This window comes from Perna viridis, chromosome 1, assembly GCF_037379345.1.
Source record: "Perna viridis isolate PV_CMFRI_1.1 ecotype Kerala chromosome 1, ASM3737934v1, whole genome shotgun sequence".
Classification (NCBI taxonomy): domain Eukaryota; kingdom Metazoa; phylum Mollusca; class Bivalvia; order Mytilida; family Mytilidae; genus Perna; species Perna viridis.
The window spans coordinates 12,811,054-12,827,715 of NC_142445.1; the positions used below are offsets into that span (position 1 = coordinate 12,811,054).

Below are 16,662 nucleotides of genomic sequence, written 5' to 3' on the forward strand. Positions count from 1 at the left end.
AGTAGTGATGTAGTCAGCAACCTTTTTGTACTGTATTCTCCGATATAAGTCATAATTCAAAAATGAAATGCTGTTTGGTTAGTAAGACTTTGTAATAACGAACTGTTAGGGTAAGGTAGCATAGGGTGCTGTCAGATGGCCAAAAATGTGTTTCCCATGTGGGATTTTTTCAGTTTTGGTGTTATGTTTATTTTATTTCTTTTTTTGTACGTATTTTCTTATTACCCTTTCCACTATTTAAACAATACTTAAAATACTAAATGATTTGCTCCAGCGACTCAGATTATATATATATACACTGAATTACAAGCAGTAAGTGTGGGCATGCAGCCATTCGTGCAAGAATATTGGCAGAATTTTCAAAAAAGGCGTTACAACAAAAAGACGCAAATAATTAAAGACGAAAACGAGCATTACAAATGTTCAAACACTCTTAAAAAGTTTTTGTAGTCTTTTATAAACGTCCGGCCTAGACTGCTATGGTGTCTGTGATATAATTTTCTGTCAGTTTTTGCTTTTCATATTTGTTTATTTTCCTTTTTTATTCATTTAAACTAATTAACGTCTGTTTGAAGTTTTTTTTTTCATATCAGTTTTCGTTTCTGATTTCTGTATTTCAATTCGCCCGGATAGCTGTTCATACAGCGAAAGGAAAGTAGTATTCCAAGTAATATTTTGTTGTTTTTAAAGGGATGTTAAAGCTTTCATAACAGCAGCCGTATACGGTATCTTTTTGTGTATTTATTATGAATATCATAACAATCGTATTCGTCCAAGAGAAACAATACCATTGACATGTTTGATGTTGTTTACAGAAATAAACGAAGATATTAACTACAGGTAGTAATTATTCTAAGTAAAAGCATAAAAATGTATCCTTGAATTAGCATAACATTCCCATTTTATATGTTGTCAGCGGCGATAGTATAAATTTATAAACATTTTCAGTGACTTATCATTTTGACGACGTAAATAAATGCCTATTTTTACCTTACATATTCGCTAATTAATACGCTGTCTTAATTCCAGAATGCTAATGACGTTAAGAATACATGATATGCATGCCTGAACTTGAAATATTTCAATTTTTTTTTCCGCTTTGGGACATCATAAGATTCACGTCAATACTTTACTGTTAAGTATTTTCCTTAATATATGCTGCAAGATATCAAATATTATATTGCTTTCTTTATCACGAAAAGATCTCATCACGGGTGTGAGAGTAGAAACATTTTATGGATTAGCCAATACATTTGTATTTTAGTATGGGTAATATACTCGTAATAGAGACAGATTTGGAATGAGAGCTTTAAGAGATAGAGGAAAGTGTAGAAAGGCGAGACAGACACTATAACGCAAACAGAAGATAGCAGTAGATCCAGAAGGTAATTGTTTTAAGAAAGCAGTTAAGATGATCAAAAATGAGGGAGAGCAATGGGAATTTGAACAGTGTCAAATTAAATTCATCGCTTCAGTGGAATATCAAACGAAACTTACAAAGAATGTCAACAAGAAGACTCTGCAGGTTACTATGGTGGTATGGAGACTAACATCCAAGATGAGCCCACAGAAGACCAAAAACAGGACGATTCTATTACTAAAACAATTAGCCAATTCATAACCCTTTCACGGGTAAATGTCGAAGGAAAAATATCAGAAAACGACTGACTAGATACAAGTCCACCTTCAGAAACAATCAGTCCAAAGCAGAGGCACTCCTGTGATTTCTGAATGTTTGATTTAAAATGTATAGTATTAATTCATACGAGAGGTTGAATCAATCTTTGTCACTTGACTGATCACGATTTGGTTAAATCTTGCAAATGCATATGGCGCTTTCCCTTGATCAATATTTCCATGTTCCGGAAATAATTCAAGGAATAACAAAGAGCGTAAAAGGCTACTTGTATACAGGTCAACATCTCTGATTCGACCAGTAACAACATAATGACATTATAACAAGCTCTACCATACCATTTCCATGTTCAGAGCGGGAATGGACTAATCGTGACGAGACAGCGGATCGAAACACAAAGGGGCAAAGTAAAAAACAATAACACACAAAAAAGAATCAAGACTTATATCCATCTAAGGTTTTGTCAGACAAAATACCATTACACAAATTTCACGTTATGTACAATTACCTCGGTCCTCGAACGTACAATTGGGGGATGTTCATGGACAAATAATGACGATGACATTAAAAGTAAAGCAGGAGAAAAATATGTCGTACAACGCAAAGTAACTGAGCATAGATCAGCATCGTTCTCAATAAAACCGGGGGTAAACTCCAGTGCTTCGGAAGGGTGACCAGTTACTAAATTATCACGAAAATATTTAGTACAGGCTTTACCAACATGGTCTCCTGTTAAGATTGAAGGGCTATAAATTGAAACATTACGCAGATTATATACTACTGCTGAAAGCCTCGACAAAACAATAGATAAGTTTCGACGAAGATGGTTTGGTGTAACTGATCTTTTTAAAGGGTTTTTCGACAGATACTCAAAGCTCCTCCAGCTTCTTTTTTCTCGAAAATTTAAAATCAACGCTCTATCAATCGAACGACTTCACAGACGAAAAGCTTTAATTGAATTCAATAGACTGAAGGTAGACTCAGGCAGAATGGGTTTGTAGCCACAGTGGCTAAGACGTGCAACAAGAAACAGCAGAGTAAAATCTAACAATACAGGGAGATGAGGTTTTGGTGCAACACAAAGTACACTTAATTGTAAAAGAGCTTAGCAAAGCAACGGGTGTAGTGCTTGGAGAATAAAAGAGGACAGAAAAACGTATACATCATGTGTCACTGTATATAAAAAAAAGCCAATTCACACTTTGTTTACGCCAGAGGGGAAGTGGCGCAGAGGAAGGCCCAAGATAACTTGGCGATGTAACATAGAGTCAGAAAGCAGGGAATGTAACCAATCATACGGAAGTTTATAGAAGACGATCAATGACATTTCGAAGTTGCGTACTTTTTTAAGGCCCTTATGTAATGACATTTGGTGTATTGAATATGAAGTAGGTAGTAAGATTATTGCACTAATTTAGTTACGAAACGTCAAATTACCGTGCACACATACCACATCTTGTCATACAAGTGTTTTATGGCAAAGTCTTCCAAATACAAAATGTGTAATAATGAATTAAAAACTAAACAGTCAAACCTTACTTCTACAATGTAAGCGATTAGAATTCCGTTCCTCATACTCCAACCTCTTACCTTCGAGCGCCATATTGCTAACCGCTCGTTCAGAAGTTCTTTGAAATTGGCAGAATTATATAAAATAGTTACCATTTAAGTAGCAGTCCGTCTAAGGATCATGCAATTTTCATTGAAAGTGATTTGTTGATGTCAGATATTTTATCCAAATTGAATTTCAATCAGTTGGATATATAAGAAAAACAATGAATAAAATGAAAAATTGAAAAATGTTTTCTCCGTTACCATAGTAAGAACCACTCCTTAGCAACCACCAATTTAGGGCCTAATAATCACAAAAATGTCACAGTTTGAATGTATTTTTTATATCTAATGGTGGAAATTTACCAAACTCAATAAGTATATTAATGGTGTGTCTTATGGAAAACAATTTACAATAAACCCAAGCAATCTGATTGGTTAAGATCTGGTTATCATAGCAACCAAAATTCTTAATTTTTGACAATTTGAAATATACGAAAATAGGCTATGTTCAGACCTAATTTGCCATCAAGAGCAAGAAGATATTATCCAAATGTACGCATAGATGTGTAGTAGGTGCTCTTCACTGAAACATATCAAAAACAAAAATATGTAGCATATCTTTGTTTTTTGCTCATCTGGACCTTAAATCACCCCCATAAAGACTTTTCTTCTTCTCAACGCTTTTCCTACAAACTTTGTCCAGACCGTAACTTTTTTGTCTTTTGATCTAGACTTCTAATATTTGGCATGTTTGTATATCATCTCGGGACAGAGTGTCGCGTACCAGAGTGGGTGACTTTTGACCTTGACCTTTAACCTCAGGGTCAAATAACATACAAATTTTGGCAAAATACGATGTATAATTTTGTCTGTGCCATTACTTTTTGGTCTTTTTACTTAGATATCTGACCTGTTTGACATTTAAGTTAACCACATCAAGGTAGAGTGTAATGTTGTAGATTGGATAACTTTTTACATTGGCCTTTGACACCAAGGTCAAACGACATACAAAATTTTGATCGGGCCATAGTATTTTTTGTCTGTTTACTTAGACATCTGATATTTGGCATGGGGTTATGTTACCTCAAGGCGAGGCGCCTCGTACTAAATTGGTTGACATTTGAACTTGACCTTTGACCTCATGGTCAAAATAACATATCAACTTTTGACTTGATGAGTGTTAATGAGGACAGATGTCATATGACTGATACTAAATTGTTTTTATTTTTAATTTCTGTATTTTGAGAGAATTCAATCAGACACAAGAATAATATATCTTGTTTTTGTTGATCAACTCTTGGCATTATATCCCATTTCCATTTTTTAACTCATGTTTTACTGAAATGCAGATCTTCTTTAACGAAATGTCCCAAGATTACATTCTTTTGATTTCCGCTAGAATCTTGGTTCTCATGTTTACTGTTGTAAACATGAACATTTAGGTTCTTGTTTACAGAATATTTCAAAATGTTTTATAATTTTGTTGTTTAAACATAATGAAACAACACTGTGACTTACGCAACATTGAATTTTGTGCCAGAAGTTTAGATAAGAACAATTGGAAAATCAACATTTATAATATATCATAGAAACATTATAAATGGATAACTGAAAAGAGCCTGGATCGCTCATCTGGTTCTCCATTTGCTTATTAGAAAAAAATTGACAATGAGACAGGCTAAGTAAAAATTAACTGAATAGTCAAATGCAGGAAATGCTTTTAATAGCATTTCATGACCTGAATTTTGCTGAAGGCAACAGTTTTTTAATTATTTTAAAAAAAAACTCTTCTGACCCCTATGTTCCATTTTTAGTATAGGCAGCCATATATATTGTTAATGGATTAAAAACACAAGTCATTTTGAGCACAATACACTGAAGAATTAATATACTTTATTCCCATTAACTGATCTTAAATGGTTTTAAATTGCACATGTACATGTGAAAAAATTATTTCAGGAGCCATGACTCCTCCATTAGTAGACGAATCGTTTCGAAAATGCCGGTATTGGTCGGTCTTATGATGCTGAACTTCATGACCCTGCAAAATTTTGCTAAAGGCAACAAATTTTAAGTAATTTGCAAATACTGCCCTCTGACCCCTATGTTCTATTTTTAGTAACAGCAGCCATGTTTTCACGGATTAAAAGTCCCGACAGTCATATTTTGTAAGATACCGTAAGGAACAAATATTCCTACTTTCATTGAACTATGTACAATGTTTTAAGGGAAAACAATTTACAAAACTGTACATGCAAATACTGTTTCGGGGCCGCTACTCCTAAATCTAATGATAAACTTGTTATAGGTCAGTCTCGTGATGCTGAACGATATTACTCTGCAAGAATTTGCTAAGGGCAACAACCTTTGAGTTGTTTGCAAAAAATTGCCTTCTGACACCTATGTTCTATTTTAAGTAACAGGGGTTATGTTTTTTAATGGATCAAGAATCCAAACATTTATTTTGTGTGGAATACCATACAGAACAATTGGTTTTTTTTAGGAGAATATTTTCAAAGTTGTATATACGAGGAATGCCAAAAAAACTGTTATAGGGGCCATAACTCCTACATCAGTTGTAAATATCGTTTACAGAATATCGGCATAGGTCTGTCTCTTAATCTTGGACAATATTATCCCCTGCAAGAATTTCGCTAAAGGCAACGGTTTTTTGAGTTATTTTTTTTAAATGCCTTAAGACACCCATGTTCTATTTCTAGTAACGGCGGCTATGTTTTTTTTTCACGGATAATAAATCCAAACTGTCATTTTGTGCACAATTATCTAGAGGAGGAGAATTTCGAAGAATTGTCAATGACGACGGACGCCAAGTGATGCCATAAGCTTACTTGGCCTTTGACGAGGAGAATAAGAATAATAAATGTTAGTTTACTAGCCTGTTACCTTAACATCTATTACTTGTAGCTGTCTAGAAACTATGAGATAACCAAACATGGGTAACCTGAAATTATACATTTCATCTTGTCGTGGCATTTAAGAATAAATTACCCCTTGACCTTAAAGACGCTCTTCCATGGAAATGCAAGTCACCTGATCGCAATTCTGTTTTCCCATTGGCCAAATACTGATAACTTAGTAGCGTTCGAAAAAATGTATTGAAATTGCGTGCCATGTGTTATTTCCTAAATGAAATGTAGACAATTGTAAAATTTTACCGCGTCGGCTATCTTTTTTTAAAAGATAGTACTCGTTTATACCTAACACGGGAGAAGGTGACTAAACAGAAGAATAACAAATGACCTATCTGATGAGAAAATCCAGCAATCCTGGGAATCCTTTGTAAAACCAGTTTTAATGAACTTCACATTTGGTTTTCAGCATTTTGATTGGATACATCCGGTTAATACAATTACGGATTTTAATTTGCGAAACGAAAATATATGATTAACCAACGAATTGGCACTACCAACTTTAAAGTTCGTTTTGTTAAAAATATATTGTATTCTGTATAATCACTTTGATAACTGTCTTCATTACAAATGTTTTCTAAGTATTTAACAAACATTTAGGATTTTTTTTTCGCTTGATTCCCGGTGGGTTAAAATTGTTTTACGTAAATAATGGACTTAAATATTTTAAAACACATGTTTAGCTTATTCACGTTTGCGGTGGCTTTCAACATGTCAGATGCTAGAGGTTAGGATTACACGAAGACAGACAACCTGTAGCAGTGTTGAAGTAGGTCAAAGCAGTACTAGAATGTTGTGAGGGTACTTGGATGAAATTTGAAATAGAAAGACATGATCTAAATTTTCCCAAAACAAAAAAGCCAGGATAGAATTTTTTTACTACCCCCCTCCCCAATAAAAATCATATTATTTCAAAGTATCTTGGAAATAATCAACAAAGTCAATGAACTGAAGTGTATTTTAATATCCTGAGTAAACATAAAACAGTATATATTTATAGAGAAAAGATTAATAACAAAAAAAATAATAAAATATTAACTGTCACAACACTTCACAGTCAAACGCATTTATATGAAACCACATCAGGTCATTGAACCTGTAACTCAGAGAATGCTTATCTATTCCTAGTTTTCAGCATTTCTTCATAAAATGTGTTCCAAATAAATACGAAAGGCTATTTTGATTACATCATTATCACAATGCTACACTGACAGGCATGGACACATGTTATCCATTAGGTATTGTTGCTGATGTTACTGTAGAATTATTCACTTCATATATTGGCTTCTTTTGTCCTGAGTTACCATTTCCTACAAAATCTACAGTAGTTAGCTTTAAAATAGTTAACCTAAGGTTATTTACATAGTTTTCTTACAAATTAACACAATGAATGACTTAAATTTAAGACACAGTGGCTGTATTAAAAATAAAATTGATTAAACATACAGAAGAAAGAGTATAAATGATTCTGTTAAAATATTTACATGGACGTCGCGCACTAAGTTGACTCCACGAACGTAACGTTCAAATCACGTTTGACGTAAGCTTATACACAGACAAAGCTTTATCTTAAGGCAATTTGCAGTCAGGACCAGAAAAAAAAATATTGAAAAAAAACATGTATACGTATTTTATTAAAATTCATGTAGACTTTTTTTTATTTTAAATATTCTATTTTTAATGTGTTCTTTATTTAATTCGGCTACACAAGTGTACAGCAGATTTTATGTGTTTTGGACCGTTTTCAAGTTATAGAGGGTCAAAGTTGGGCTACGCCTAAAAACATTTTCGTAACTTTTTTTTCGGGGGGGGAGGCGTCAGCAGATTTCGAAATTTTTTATTTCATTGGATTACTTATTAATAATCTTGCATGCATTTTTCAATCTGATTTCGGATATATCTTACGGTTTCCGAGTTATAAGGGGTCAAAAAGGCCACACCAGAATAAATCAGTTTTTTGTTATGTTTTAGGTCCGATTTGAAAAACAAATCAAAAAATTTTTTTTGCAATATTTGTACCGCTTATTATATCTTATAGCTAAAATAAATGTCAAGAGGTAATTAGACAATCATGAAATATATTGACTTTACAATATTTCACTAGCGAATGTGCATGTCTACACATTTCAAAATACTTAGATGCAGGCACGCTGATCCCGATTTCACCAGGACATCACTGCATATGAACAGACAGGACTGCGCGCAAGGGGGTGTTCTTTTCCTGTTTTCTTTTCAACATTTCTTTCATTGTTTTATCAGATTTGCCAAAATCGTATTTTTTATCGTAATTTTTTAATACTTTTTAATTGTTTTTAAAATAATTTTTAAATAGATGAAGAAATCGACTCAACACAATTGGCCTTTTTGAATAATTATTTCGAATTTCGCACGGTGTGTACGCGTGAATAAATAAAATATACAAGTTTTCGATGTTGTGACATTTTAGTTAGACAGAGACAAAATGCTGCGTTAAGATACATGTTCAACCAAGTACCATTATTTTCAGAATATACTATCTGCAGCATATATACATGTAAAATTCAAAATTTCATAGTTATTAGTTCACTCAAACCTAACGAAAAAAGCTTTTGATAAAGACTGGGTAGCACGCAACGTGTAGAAAACGTCGGGAAAAAGACAACGTGACGCCACAACATACGTGCGTATTTATCTATTAGACAATAAAACTCATTATTTTTTTTAGAACAAACATGATATTCTGAATATTCATACAGTCCTTTAAGCGTGAATATGCTTTGGTAAAAAATACTATTCGCTGTTATATTTTATAACTGTAAGTAAGAAAGTAACCAATGGCCAACGTCGAAAAAAATAAGATTTGTGACATAATTGAAATACCGACAAAAAGGCATTTAACAAAAAGACTGATTGAACATTTTATATATATTTTCATTGGGGTTATGTAATAAATTGTCAATATAGTTATAAAAGTCCCGATTAAAAAAAGCTGTTCGCATAACTTTAAAAAAATGTCTAACATTTTGTCTTCAAATCGGTTTCTTTCTATTTTTACAATGTCCACATCACAGGGGAGACATTTGTGATACAATAATACGCTTTGATCTTATCATAACGTCATGAAAAATATGACATCGTCTGCACTACACACTGCTCTTTCCAAAAAAGTTTATTTTATTTATTATATATATATATATATATGTATATATATAATTGGAGAAATGGAAAGCAAGCATTTCTTAATATTACCAGTCCGCATATGAAAATGGACGTTCTTGTGATCGAATGATGCTTTCCCTCCACAATTAACGACATCTTTCAAAGATTTAGGATTGTAATCCTAACACAACAACCATTTTCGAACATTTTAATATCTATATTGCCTTTGATAACTCCTCATTCTAATAGCAATATTTCGGTTTTCGTAAAAAGTTATTTTTAATTAAATATAACAGAACATAACATTAAAAAAACACTGATTCAAAACTCTTTGGTCTGACATGAATTTCAAACTGAATCAATTCTTTCTCTTAGCACTGAAAATAAGAAAAATTTATAAAAACTATATACCTTTCATGTGACCACCTCCACATGAAAACTTTTGTTTTTTCTCTCCGGTTACCAAGGTAGCATCATTGGAATCATCTTTGGACTTTCCAGTGAGCTTCTCTTTCAGATAACCACAGACTGTAACAGATTAAAACATGCATGAAACCATCCTGTTTGTTATGTTTTAAAGAAACACTTGTAGAAATCCAGTTGAAACAAGGACTTTATATTACAATATACTCTCCCTGATATCTATATACGAATACTTCTCTTTTCATACGAAACTCAGTGAAAAAAAAATAATAAATTTTATTCTTTGTTAAGAAAAACTGAACTACATGCCAAAATTGTACACCAAAACTATTTATGTTTTTTTCACATTTGAAAAAAAAACTACTTTTAATGCCATCGATTAGCTTAACTAGGCCTAAAATGACATGTGTTTCCGCTCACCCTACCGACCATAATTTTTTGTGTCTACTCTAAAGTTGTTTTTTTTTCTTTTTTTCATTTTTTTTACAAGCACTATAAAGTCTGAATGTTTCTACCACTCAAACAGTCAAAAAACTGGTTTTTTTTTTAATTTTAAAAGCTTTGCCTACCTACTGACCCTAGTTTGTGGAGCTTTTTTAGCGGAAAACACAAGTATTTTTTTCCTTGGTCCCAACAAAGATATTCCCCCGTGCTAAATGTTAACCTGGATGAAACTTTTCTTCTTTGAAATCTGACTTACACTCTTTTCATAACTGTATCTTTTCATAACTGCTTGCATTCCTCTCTTTTTAAGAAGAAGGAATGAAAATACTAAAATAGTAACCAAACACTCCACAAGGACATTCTTATTATAATGTCACGTTCCACTATCATATTTCATGTTTTGTAAAATGAATAAATCATGTAAATAATCAATCACATCATTCAAATTCATATTTTTCATACATTTCATACTTACGATTTATTATTAATCAGACCATCGCTGTTTTCTGTAACTATACAGCCTAGTAGTAGTTAATTTGCCTCCGTGCGTCAGCTGAATATTTGTTTACATTAATTCTCACGCTCTAAATATTGACCACTGAATAGAGTTTTACAAAGTGGTTCGTTTTAAACGTACCAACTGTACACCTTGCGGTCTTAAAAGTTTGTGTGTTAGTAACATTGTCTATTGGAACAATAATGATAGATATGCAAATATGATTTTTGTCGGAGGATTTAAAAGAAAGATAATCAAACATAAGGATTTTACATCACTCCAAACCGATGAAGGGATTTTGATGAAATTTGAAGAATTTAATAGCTCTTTAAAGTAATTGAACGTTAAGCAACATTCCATTTTTAAAAAGAAATTAAAACATACTTCGTTGAATGAGAATTTACCTACAAAACAAACAAATTATCACTGGACTACGAAATAAGACTATAGAAAGTTTAATTTTAATTAATTTTGGCTGACGTGAAAACAAATATGTACATGTGAATACATCATAATATCAATAAAGTACAATAAAACATATATATTATATACAAAATGATATTGGCAAGGAACACAAAAGATACCAAAATCCGCCCGCCACATAGTAATCTAGAGTATGGAGTTAAATTATCAAAATAAAGAACTATTAGGAAAATTTTCAATATGGGAGGGTGGCCAGGAAATTCATATCAATTCGGACAATGGCCATCTAGATTTCGTGTGGCGGTAAATCCTACTGTTGATTACTCAACCGTGAACCTAGACAACCAATCAAAAAACAATCCGAGATTGAAGTTTATTCCCACGTCAGCATAATTACTTGTTTCAATATGGGATATCAAAACTGTCCAAACAATTGTCCCCCCCAACCATATTGTTAGCGATTTCCTGTTCTTGTAATTTCAGTACTTCATATTCTCACATGATTTGCATAATAATATGTTTTTACTCCACGTAATGCTGCAGATCTGTGCCGTGTTTTCCGCCTTAGCATCATAGTTTCAGCTTCATACGAGATAAAAAAATATGCCTCTTAAATATCATACACGTGTGTTCTACGTGTGTTTCTTGCTTTTATGAGAACGGGAAGTTCACTGGGATTGATCGATTAGTGTTGAACATTACCCAGTTTCCAATTCAGGCACAGGGGCTCGGTCGTTACGAAAACTATATAGGTCATATACACTAGCAGGACCCCGATATCTATGAATATTCATTGTCAGTTGTTTAATCTGGTTTCTAATCTGGTTCCCTAGTTAATATCATAAGCGACCCAAAGATCGTTACAACGTACCTCTTTTAAGAATATCATATACATGTCTATGTGTTTTTGTTTTTTTTTTTTTTATCTTTTCTTTTTTTTTTTTTTTTTTGCTTGTATGAGAACGGGAAGTTTATATTAAAAGATGAAAACGATCAGTTTGCATTGAATTTATGTAATATTACCCTGTTTACTATTATATTAATAATATATTAATAATATAATATAACATTATATCATTGGGGTTTTTTAACGACCTTGAATACCAATACAAGTCTTTCACGGTCGATGTTAGTGGGTTAGTAGAACTAACTAGTGTTGGTGGCGGAGTTCAGCCTTCGGAATACCCGACAGAAGAACTCGGCCAGGGTACGTCCTACTAGCGGCTGGGCTGCTGTGTAGACGCTGTGGTCTACTGCCAGACCCCACGTGGGTCTGGGAGCGTTTCCCTACTCTAACTGGCTTGTAAAAGTACGTCTACGGAAGAGTGTACATATTATCAGGATCCCGATATGTATGTATAGATCTAGCCATTGCTAGTTGTTTGATATGGTTCCGGGTAATAGAAAACATTCGGGTCATCACGGTTAGAGTACGCAATCATATCAAGGGAACCAAGATTTAAGCGGAAGTCACCCGATTTTAGAGCATATTGCATTCGTGTCATTTCGGATGTTGAAAGTAAGCCAAAATCAGAGACAGAGAATATTTGACAATTAGCGACTTTGAAGACTTCAGTCTTTGATTATATTTTCACGTCTACACATATATACTAGTACTTTAGTGAAAGCGGGGGACCAAAACTTGTTTCTTCTTTTAAATTTTGTATTGTAAAGGATTATCTTTTATTCTATCATAGTACAAACAATCTATTACGTTCAAACCGACGCAAAATAAATTCCCCAATCATGATGCGTGCTCGAGTCAAGTCCGTTCTTCTCTTTTACACAACACTAAATAAAAGTCCTCAATTCCATCATAGGTGTATACCGCAAGAATTGTGCCAGGTAAAATCAAAGTTTTCACTGACTTTCTAGTAATCTCATTTCCAAGTCGGAGAAGTACAAAAGTCATGTTTAGAAACACCTAAATACTGAATTCTGCAAACATGAATTAATTAAGTTTATGCTTGATGAACGATAAAACGCGACCATCAATCGTAATAAACCTTACAATGAGTAATCATAGGAACTAGTATTCGAGCGGTAATGAAAAGAATATATTCCCATGATAAAGACTAGACAGGAAAAATGGACACACACAACAAAGATCATGAAGTGACCAAAATAATGTTGCCAGTTGGTTTTATGGGTTTTCCACTAATTAAAACCAAGGCATCTCAAGGTGTTTGGATTCTTTATTGAAATGTTAATCAAGTTTTGAAAGTCCCTAAAATAAGCTTATAAAATTATAACAATTTGTCAAGAAAGATAACTCTAACATATTATGAGAACTAATGTACTCAAAATGAAAATTACAATTCACATATGAAAATTACAAATGAATTATCTGTTCTCATTATTTTAATGAAAAAACTGTATATCAAACTGATTGAGGCATATCACGCATAAGTTCTATAAGCTGATCGACTAGGAAAAAATGTATGTCACAAGCTATATCACGAAAATAGAGCATCTACATGGGTCAAGGTAAAACGTTAGGAATAGGCATAAGCGGTTAAAATATCAGCAAACTAAGCTAAGCAAAATAAGCAAACTAAAAATATTAAAGCAAACATTACAAACTCGATGCTTACCTAATACTGAGATGCAAAGTATACGAACAATTGTCTCAGGATTGATACATCGTATGAACATGATCCTCATGGCATATTTCATAACTTGGTTGCACCTGAATACAAAGTAAAGACTGTACAGTTGTAAATATTTGTGCCAATATACGCACAATCACACATAAATCACACGAACCTGTATTAAATTGTATAGAAGCAAGCTTGCAGTTTTTATTCACTAACATTCATTGCTTAATGGTTTTAAATATGACCTCTCTTACGTTAATTACTTTTAATTAGTTTTAAATCATTTAATATTTTTTTAAAGTTTTATCAGTCAGTGAGTCAATCAATCAGTCACTCAACTCAGATATACTGTACACAACAACAATCTTTATTCTCATAAACCACATGTATATTTGGTACAGAGACACATAATATATGTATACAATACATGCTATACAAAACTATTTACAGAATGGTTAGAAACATTACAGTATTGATGAAGTTAGTCAGGAGGACTCACTCTTTTGTTTATAATTTTAATACATTTACACAGATTAGTCAGACTTTCTTTAATCTTTCGTTGACATTATTCCCTAGAACCTAAAATACATGGGCGCTTTATAAGCTCCTTCTTGATATACAGTTTTCTCTCTGTTGCAAGTGATGGACATTTCATAATAGAATGGTATTCGTCCCCTATTTCTAAGTCACATAGATTACAAAAACGATTTTCTCTACTAATATTTTGCCAACGACCTGTTTCTGTACTGATTAGTAAGACATAGCTTAACCTGGCATTTTAACCATTCAATGTTCAAAACATTTGGCGTTAACCAAATATTTAATAGCCTACACTCATCTAAAGTTTCTTGAATACTCTGTAACCACTTAAAGTTTACATTTTGCCTCATATACATATTCAGCATCAGTTTATAAGCAATACATGAGATTTTACATTGATTACCAGCAATAAGTTTTGACCAAATAGACACCGTTCTCTGTTTAACATCTACAGACAATAGGAAGAGACCAAGTTCTATATATAAAACACGAAGGCGTGGAAGATTTAAGACTCAGTAAAAGTTTACAAAACTTCAAATGATTTTTTTCTAACATATATAAATTGGAAAACTCCAGATTTCAGAACCATATAAAAGAATAGGCTTAAAAAGATCCAACTGACAGGAAATCGTCGGTCCATGAAATTTGCCCTTTTTTAATATCTCGTACGTGACTTTTGTCCCCTTGTCAGACTGTAATTTTATAGCCTTTCTGAAAATACCTGTTTTTGTTAATAGTGCTCCCAAATAGCTAGTCTTTGATATTTTTTGACACTGTAGATGTGAAAGAATAATCAAGGGAACCAAAGTTATAGCGGTAATCAAAAGAATGTAATCCAGCGACAAACATCAGACATGGAAAACAGACAAACACAACAAAGAACATGAAGTAACTAAAAACTGGGAGCATGGACCAGATGTAACGGTAGGGTAAGCGTCCTCTGCTTTTCTAGAAACACCCGCCGAGTTGCTCATAAAAAGTCAAGTCCGGGGTAGACGAAAGAGGAAAGGAAAACTATGACACGTTGAATAAATCAGTTTTCATGGCACAGATGGATACGAAATAACGATCCACGAGTTCATGATGACGACCATAAAACTTCTGTAGTAATGTGAAATAAAGTACAATTAAGTAATAAAATAACTATAGATAGCCTGCATTAGAAGCATGGTGACACCAGGAATAAATTATAACAGAACAGAGTTGAATAGATTCATCAAATAGTTATCAGATTGACATGAAATACAAAATGTCTTCCATCTCCCTCAATAGCAATATCAAAAGTCCAGTTTCAAAAGAACAAAAGAAATTACCACCTGGTTTAAATAACCAATGAAAATGAATGGAATAACCCTAATGGACCTTCAGTGCTAAAGTTAATAAAATAACAAGTTCACTCCAACTTCAGGTCATAACCTTAATTTGTATATCAAAATAAATAAAAGAACATGTTTCATTCAATGTATTAGTGAAATCAAATTCACCATTATTATGAAACATTGATCAAATAACACAAATAAGTTAAAATAAGTATTTTTATTAAGTAATCAATAATTCTGATACAATAAGTAAGTTCATCAATACACATCACAGCGACTGTAAATTAAAAACATATAATACAGTACATACAAAGCACGTCAAATTCACTCTTCCACAACAACACATACAAAGAAACAAAAGTAAATGAGCAAACTGGACTGCACTAAAAACTGAGAGCATTTACCAGGTGCACCGGTAGGGTAAGCGTCCTCAGCCTTTTTATAAAAACACCCGCTGAGTAGCTAATAAATGTCATGTCTAGGGTAGACGAAAGAGAAGAGGCAAACACTGTTCTCGTGATGCAGATGGATATAATATAACGACACACGAGTTCATGTTGAAGACAATAAAACTTTTGTAGTGCAGATTAATCTTGTAGCACCATAACCCTGTTCCAGAAGTCTAATTGAAAAAATCTAGCACCGTACAAAAAGTCCGCCTAGTTTCGGCAAGCTCTGACATAACCTATAGGTTGTGATATGAAAACTCAATACGCAGGTGGTGAAGGGATGTTGCCACAGACGAAAGGAAAGTTGACGATACGGATTGAATGTCACCTTATTTGTCTTAAAGTTTCGTCATTAATTTTCCTTTTCCATCGATCTTTAGTGTAGGTCAAGATATAGACTTATTACATGTAGTTTTACCTAACTCTTCATGGCAATTTCTCAATTTGTATTTTTATACAAATCTTTTTTATTTTTTTAGCCTCAGATATCAAATAAAGTTAAAGTAGTAAGTCAACAACTGCCTTATTTAAAATCATCGATCTTTGCGATTTTTAATGACACTCTGACAATGCACAGATACATGTATTTCTAGTATGTTCATCTAGAAGATACACGAAGACATAATGCTCCTGTAGTATTGTTATGACCACAATTGTATTTAATTTAGAAGATATTTTTTTCTGATTTGAAACATATTATCTTTGTCATTGTA

General features: G+C 32.9%; 1 long non-coding RNA gene across 1 annotated transcript; it reads right to left on the reverse strand.

Moving 5' to 3' along the window:
* Nucleotides 1-7,064: 7,064 nt before the first annotated feature.
* LOC148627305 (uncharacterized) lies at nucleotides 7,065-10,759 on the reverse strand. Its single transcript, XR_015920228.1, has 3 exons — nucleotides 10,601-10,759; nucleotides 9,670-9,786; nucleotides 7,065-7,430 (listed from the first exon to the last, which is right to left on the reverse strand). It is a non-coding gene; the product is annotated as an uncharacterized LOC148627305 (long non-coding RNA).
* Nucleotides 10,760-16,662: the final 5,903 nt, after the last annotated feature.